Here is an 8,534-nt window from a genome sequence, read left to right on the forward strand (position 1 = left end):
TCCGCCATCTCACTTCCCCACATCCACCACTGCTGGCGGCTCACCTCCAACTGCGCAACGCTACGCGCTGTTAACAGCCAACTGCCCAACACTACAATAGCAAATTCCAACAATGCCACCAAGCCACAGACTGCACACAGCACAGCCAGTGATTTTCATACAGAGCGCTACGTGGCGGTGGCGTTACCAATATAAGAACCTAAACAGCCTACTTACAAACAGAATGGCTATTCATTATGGCGGGGAAATTTTGTCCACATTCCTTACTATGGTCCAAGTACGAGATACTTTCGTGAACAGAACGGGATCGTCAGCGAACAATGTCGCAGTGCTGCTGAGCCTCTCTGATGAATCGTTCATACATAATGAGAACATCAGAGGTCCTGATATACTTATTTGCGCCACACCCGATATTAGTTTCGTTTCTGCGGAACGTGCGCCGTCCTGTATAACGTATTGGAGTCCATTAGTCAAACATTCATTGAGGCACTTACGTATTTCCGAATACACTCCGTATGATGTATCTTATTAATACTCTTAAATCTTATAATAACACAGATATTAAAGTCACTGACGCGTTTAAGAAAAATATAACTCTGCAGCTAATGTAACAGCATTCGAAAATTGTTCAAAAGTAGTGATTTAACTCATGTTAATTCTGGTGTTGAAATTTTCCACAAAATTATCTGCGAAATGCGCTCCAAGATCTGAACCGGTTACATCCCAGTTAAAGTTTGTAGGACTATCTGCGTGTGTATTTAAATTTAACATTTCTGGGATAATGGAAGGTTCCACGACGGAAGTTTTCTTCGACGACTCACCCCACGTTTATTCTGCAGGACCGTTCGCGATGTACTCATACCTGACGAGGGGTTAGCCAGTAATGCAGTTTGCGTAGATTTACATTAGCACGGTTCGTCAGTGTTGCTTCATCGGTAAAGAGCTCACGCATGAAAAATGTAGTGCCGTCCCTCAAGCGCCCAAGAGCACATCGAAAAACTCTATACGACGTTTGAAATCCCGACCTTTGAAAACGCGGTGCATTAAAAAATGAAACGGAGGACGTAAAAGTAACTTCGGGCGTACCTCAAGGAAGTGTAATAGAACTCATACCGTTTACAATACACAGGGTGTAAATTTTAAGTTGACGAACCAGAATAACTCGAAAAATAAGCTTCACACGAAAAAATGTGTAGAATCCAAAGTTGATTATTTTCTGGGGGGACATCTGCTGGTGCTAAATTAAGGCTGCTACCCAAGTCCCCGGGGGTTTGGATGGGGGGCAACTTCAAAATTTCAAATGGTAACCCCCATTTTCTATTGCAGAATCAGATTATACATAAAAAGCTATGTACATTTTATCTTAAAAAATTGTTTTGATTCTTGGTAGTTGGCGCTTAATTCAAGAAAATCCATGTTCTCTTTCTTGCGTGGGCCGGCCGAAGTGGCCGTGCGGTTAAAGGCGCTGCAGTCTGGAACCGAAAGACCGCTACGGTCGCAGGTTCGAATCCTGCCTCGGGCATGGATGTTTGTGATGTCCTTAGGTTAGTTAGGTTTAACTAGTTCTAAGTTCTAGGGGACTAATGACCTCAGCAGTTGAGTCCCATAGTGCTCAGAGCCATTTGAACCATTTTTTTCTTGCGTGGAAAATGGTTACGGATAAATAAAAAATACTTATTTACTTCATAAATTTTGATACGCTAAAACTAAAACTCTCCCTCTCTCCCCATAGGGTGGGGTTTGAGAGAGAGGAATCAGAGTTTTACAAATGTTGACCCAAATACTGTATTATTTTTTTCCGCAGATTAAAAAAAAAAAGGTTCAAGTGGTTCTGAGCACTAGAACTTAGAACTACTTAAACCTAACTAACCTAAGGACATCACATACATCCATGCCCGAGGCAGGATTCGAACCTGCGACCGTAGCAGTCGCGCGGTTCCAGACTGTAGCGCCTAGAACCGCTCGGCCACTCCGGCCAGCTCCGTAGATTCGGATAAGTTTTGTTTGTTTCGTGGTCATGAGGCCACACAACTTTTAATTATCAAACAAATCATCTGACTAGCTAACTAACTAACCAGACATCCTACTTACTAACGAGTGAACTCATTTTTTATTTATCCGTAACCATGTTACAAGCAAAAATGAGAACATGGATTTTATTGAATTACAGCGCCAACTACCAAGAATCAAAACAATTTTTAAGACAAAATGTATGTAGTTTTTTATGTAGAATCTGATTCTGCAATAAAAAATAGGGGTTCCCATTTGAAATTTTAAAGTTGCCTCCCGCCCCACCCCAAGGGGGCTGGGTTGGCGGGCTCATTTTAGCACCAGTAGATGTCCCCCTACAAAATAATCAACTTTGGATTCTACACATTTTTTTCGTTTGAAGCTTATTTTTTGGGTTATTCTGGTTTATCAACTTAAAATTTACATCCTGTATACAGATTGTCCCAGAAATGTTGTGACAAACTTCTAGGGAAGGTGGGGTACGTCTTAAGGATGAGAATTGCATAGAAACCCATGGTCGGATGTTGTGACAAACTTCTAGGGAAGGTGGGGTACGTCATAAGGATGAGAACTGCATAGCAACCCATGACAGGAAACGACGACGTGCGCCGTCGGGTGGTGCTGTACACGAGAGTTCTAGAGGGAGACGCCCCCTCACTAAAAAAAAAGGCTCTGAGCACTATGGGACTCAACATCTTAGGTCATAAGTCCCCTAGAACATAGAACTACTTAAACCTAACTAACCTAAGGACATCACACACACCCATGCCCGAGGCAGGATTCGAACCTGCGACCGTAGCAGTCCCGCGGTTCCGGACTGCAGCGCCAGAACCGCACGGCCACCGCGGCGGGCCGCCCCCTCACTCATCGGGTTTACCGTACCCTGATTTGTTTCTGTGGGGAGTCATGAAATCTTTCGAGTGTGGAACGGATCTCGTCGCAAGAATTGTCTGCGCAGCTGCAGCTGCTATAATCGAAGAACCTCCCGGAGTGTTCGAGTGTGTCCGTCAGTCAATGCTTCGTCGGTGACAGGCATTGTGTGGCGTATGGTGGTGCGGACTTCGAGCTTCTGTTGTAACGTTAGAGCTGTATTCTTGTCGTACACCATGTGTACTCATTATGTCCAAAAAAATGTTTCAAATGAATCACTCTCCCGTTTCCTTTCCGATCTTCGACCTTTGCCACCAGTTACCCCTGACTTTTGCGGCCATGGGGTGCTGTGCAATTCTCAATTCTTACGATGTGCTCCACCTCCCCTAGAGGTTTGTCGCAACATTTCTGGGACACCCTATATAAATGACGTCGTAGATAACGTCGGAAGTCCCTTGAAGCTCTTCGTAGACGATGCTGTTGTATACAGACTAACTACAACGATAAAAAATTATAGCGAATTCTGGGAAGAACTGTAGAAGGTCCACAGTAGGTACAGAGACTGACCGCTAATCCCATACATAATGAAACGCAGCGTATTGTGCACATAAACAGGCAGAGTGACCCATACTGTATGATTAAGGAGTTGCCGATCAGTTACTTTTAAAAAAAGCACTTCGTCTTCAGGCCACAAGTGGCCCATAGGGACCATCCGACCGCCGTGTCATCCTCAAAGAGGATGCGGATAGGAGGGACATGTGGTCACCACACCGCTCTCCCGGTCGTTATGATGGTTTTCTTTGACCGGAGCCGTTACTATTCGGTCGAGTATATCCTCAGTTGGCATCACGAGGCTGAGTGCACCCCGAAAAATGGCAACAGCTCATGGCGGCCCGGATGGTCACCCATCCAAAAGCCGGCCACGCCCGACAGCCCTTAACTTCGGTGATCTCACGGGAACCGGTGTATCCACTGCGGCAAGGCCGTTGCCCGTCACTTTCAAGCTCCTACCTTAATTATATATCTGGGACAATGGACACCGAACGTTTTAAAATAGGAGGACCATATAAAAATAATCATAGAAAAGGATATGCGAGACTGAGATTCACAGGAAAAAGTTTCAAGAATTGTTGTAGTCTACTCGCGAAGAAGGTTACTAAAAAAAAAGAAAAAAAATACTCTTGCTAGACCGATACGTGAACGAGGCTCGTCACTATGGGATCCTTACCAGTTTGGATTAATAGATAAAACAGAGAAGATTCAAAGAATAGCAGCGTGTTTTGTTACGAGTTCTTTTGGCAAGCGTCAAAGCTACACGAAGATACTGAAGGGACTTTACCGACAGACGCTTCAGCAGAAGATTTATGCACGACGGCGTTGTTACTGTTAAAATTCAGACAGCGTACGTTCTTAAAAGAGTCAACCGATATATAGCTTCCACCTACATATATTTCGCGATAATACCACAGAGTCGAGATTAAGAGAGGTTCGGGCTGGTAAAGAGGCTTCCGGCGAGAGTTCTTCCCGCGCACAAGTAGCGACTGGAACAGGAAAGCAACCAAGTAGGGAGCTGCACAAAATATCCTGAGCCACAGACTATGAGGCGGCTGGTGGGGTGTAGATGTAGATGCTGGCTCATCCCACATTCCTTGGCGAAACGTCTCGAGCCACAGTGCTCATCGATAAGCGACGCAGACACAACATGTCCTCCGTGAGCCGTGTCCGTTGCAGTCCTCTTGCTCGTCCTCTGACGTCATCCAGCACGTTACACTAGTGTCCTGATAGTGCGTGCAGGTGCCTGGAGCGCTGGACACGCTCGTACTGTTCTGACACAATTTCTCTGACAACCAGTTTACGGAAGTAGCATACCTAACTTCTCGTTCTTGTTGTGCATGTCTGCCCGGAGAGAACTTCCAGACATTAATGAGCTGTCATATTATGCACTGTACGTCGACACACGGCACGATTCCTGCTAATTCTGCAGTAAGAAGGCCGTCCGCTGTAGCCAAGCGGTTCTAGGCGCTTCAGTCCGGAACCGCGCTGCGGCTACGGTCGCAGTTTCGAATCCTGCCTCGGGCATGGTTGTGTGTGATGTCCTTAGGTTAGTTAGGTTTACGTAGTTCTAAGTCTAGGGGACTGATGATCTCAGATGTTAAGTCCGATAGTGCTTAGAGGCTCTTTTTTTTTTTTTTTTTTTTTTTTTTTTTGCAGATAGAAGACGTAAACAGACGGAAGGCTTCACACCACGCTAAACACCAACGTGACAGCACCACCGGCGGGTGTTTGCTCCATAGCAGCGGGATCCATCGGCACTGTATCTCCGTATCAGTACATATTTCGGGTGAGAACTTTTATAAAATCTAGAAACAACGAATCTACTTGATTTCTTCTGAGTCGTCCCGGCTTAATTGTCGCACCCGTACAAAGGTGAGTGATAACTATATTAGTCTCAGCAGTGTTTAGAAACATCTAATCTCACTAAAATAAGTAAAGATCCACGACCCGATGGAATACCTGTCAGATGTTACACAGAATTCGCGACTGAGTTAGGTTCTCTTTTAAACGTAACGTACCATAGATCCACTGAACAAAAACCAGTGGCCAGTGGTTGGCGGAAACCACATTTCACACAGTGTTCAAGAAGAGTAGCAGAACTTGGTTCAAATGGCTCTGAGCACTATGGGACTCAACTGCTGTGGTCATAAGTCCCCTAGAACTTAGAACTATTTAAACCTAACTAACCTAAGGACATCACACACATCCATGCCCGAGGCAGGATTCGAACCTGCGACCTTAGCGGTCGTGCGGTCGTGCGGTTCCAGACTGTAGCGCCTTTAACCGCTCGGCCACTCCGGCCGGCTAGTAGCAGAACTGATCCACAAATCTACCGCCCAATATCATTGAAATGCGTTTGTTGTAAAATATTAAAACATTTTCTGAGCTCAAACGTAATGAAGTATCTCACACAAAATGACGTCCTCGTACCGACCAACAAGTATTCTGAAAACATCGACAGTGCGAAACATAACTTGCGCTTTTGTCATATGATATGCTGAAACCTACAGACAAAGCCAATCAGGTGGATGAAGAATTTCTCAACTTCCGGAAAACATTTGACTCAGTGCCACACTTCAACTTAATGTCGAAAGCATGATCACAAGGGGCAACAAGCGAAATTCTTGATTTGACTGAGAAGGACGCAGCGTATTATTTTGGCTGGAGAGTCGCGACAAATTTAGAAGAAATTTCACGTGTGCCGCAGGGAAATGTGTTCAGATCCTTGTTGTCCACACTGTATATCCGTGTCCAGGGCACAATGTTAACAATAACCTCAGACGTTTTGGAGGTGCTACTATTATCAACGATGAAGTAGTGTCTAAAAAGGCTGCAAAAAATTAAGGTAAATGTTCTTACGATTTGAGAGTGGTGCAAAGACTGACAACCTGATTTCCGCGTTCAGAATTTTTTTTTTTTGGACTTCACAAAATTAAAATCTTGGTATACTACAATCAAAATATCATTGAGTTACAATTGTTGTCGGCTCGTAGAAATAACTGCGTCGAACAATATGTACGGATATGAAATAAAATGACCACATAGGCTCAGTCGTAGATAACATATATGGCTGATTCGTCTCAGTGGTAGACAGCGCAGAAACACAGTCGACAAAGCAAACTGCTTACAAAGCACTAGTGCGACGCTTCTTAGAACATAGTACAGCTTGTGGGATTCATACCAAATTGGACAGACAGGCGATATCGAAGGCATACGAAGGATGGCATCACGAATGCTTGCAGGTCTGTCTGGCCCATGGTAAGCATCACTGACCTCCTGCAAGACCTTATCTGGCAGAGAAATACATCAACTGTCCCGCGGGATCCTACTTACTATGGAACCGGAAGGAACTCTAAGAAGTTCAGTGGGAAGTACCCACTGCCTTGCACTTCAAAGTGGCTTGCAGAATATGGATGTAGATGTAAATAGCCCACCGGAGCAGGAGCGGGATTGTGAAAATGACTTGGACGACAGTATTAGGTGTAATTATTGAGATTTGCAGATAATTCGTGAGAAAGTTTCATCCGTTGAAACAGTAGTAACATGCTGTCGGATCTGGACGCATTATCAGTTCGGAGGAAATGTTAACTGTAGTAGACCCTGACTGCAGTGTTAAACTAGTTTTTTTACGAGTCTGATGAAGTTGTAAATATTTCGTTGTGCGAGTGAATGCACCGTTCAATGAAAAAAAAATCACTGATACATTTGTTTTCTAAACAAAATGCGTGCTTAAACAGCCCCAATAGGAGTTAACGGTGTCGTGCAAATTATTACGGATTAACAGCACGATGTGAAGTGTATTGATCACCTGCACTAGGCTGTAGGTAAAGGAAACAGCAGAATTCAGCTTACTGTAGCACACTGAAAACACTTGCGTTTTGTGTTCGAATGATGTTACTTGCACGTTGTGTACTCGGTTTCCGTTCTAGTGTATTCGTTCACACTTCAAGCAGGACTAACACGGGTCGTACCACGTAAGACTTACGGAGGTACGATCTCCCATCTGGTCGTTTGCTTCACGGAAAAGCGAAACGACAGTTCAGAGAAATCGCAGCCTAGCAGATATTCGACGATTGTCTAATATCTCCGGACTCATACTCACAAAAAGACCGAGTTTTAGCCGAGAATCTACCACTTTTTTCTATACGTACAACTCGTGTTAGTAACATTAGATCAGTGGTAAGTGTCACTGGCTGGAATGTTAGTTCGTACGCTCGAGGCCTGAAATACATGACCTATCTCATCCGTTTAGTTTTTACTTCGCACCGTCCTTATTTTCGAAGATTTTAGCGGACGTTCAACTCTACCGTTCAAAACACCACACTAAGGCGAAGTTAAATAACCGAATGGAAGTTAATATGGTTTCATGTTGAAAATAAGAACCAAAGATTTATAAAACTCTGTTAACTTAGAATGAGTGAAAAACAATCGAAACTTACCACAGGATCTTGTCAGTCGTCTCTTTGCAGCTGGCAAACTCTTTATAATGCATTCACGTAGGTCTTGGACGGGTAACCTCTTGAGAGACGAAAAACTGGTGTCTATAACTTTCTAAAACTAAACTTATGTCAGGGAACTTGAAACACGATCATTCACGTGCTTGTCTCAAAAAGGGCTAGCCGAAATAATGTTTTTAACTGAAAGGAGAGTAAAGACAATATATTTAAAAAATAGGGCGTGATAATCCGCTTCTTTTGTTACTCCTTAATAAGGAAACGCGCAAGAAAAACGGACCGAGGTAAGGATCCGCGGGGGTGGGCGCGACACACGCTGGAGGCGCAGGCAGCTGAGGAGAGAGAGCAAAGCCTCTGGGCCGCTGCTTCACAGAGACGTCAGGCGTGCGTCGGTTTCGCGACTGGTCGTCGGCGATGGGGCACGCAGAACTGTGTAGCATCCGGACAGGTTCGGGCATTAAGTATCTCCCGTCTTTGCGACACTCCCTCCCCCCCCCCCCCTCCCGCGACGCCGACGCGGTGGTGGGGGAAGACGGACCGGTCAGCGGCGACCTGCCGGCTTCGTCCTTTTTCGCTCTTTTCCGTCACCCCTCGCCTAGTTGCAACCTTCGTTTATTGTCCCGGCTGTTGGCTTCTGGCGTGGTT

General features: G+C 44.9%; 1 protein-coding gene across 1 annotated transcript in view; it reads right to left on the reverse strand.

The window, feature by feature from the left end:
* Positions 1 to 8,307, reverse strand: part of LOC126236069 (sodium-coupled monocarboxylate transporter 1-like) — a 114,432-nt gene extending 106,125 nt beyond the window's left edge. Inside the window, exon 1 of the mRNA XM_049945123.1 lies at positions 7,875 to 8,307. The gene's annotated coding sequence lies outside the window, so the exon portion shown is untranslated. The remainder of the gene's footprint in view (positions 1 to 7,874) is intronic.
* Positions 8,308 to 8,534: the final 227 nt, after the last annotated feature.

Source organism: Schistocerca nitens, chromosome 2 (assembly GCF_023898315.1).
Source record: "Schistocerca nitens isolate TAMUIC-IGC-003100 chromosome 2, iqSchNite1.1, whole genome shotgun sequence".
NCBI lineage: Eukaryota > Metazoa > Arthropoda > Insecta > Orthoptera > Acrididae > Schistocerca > Schistocerca nitens.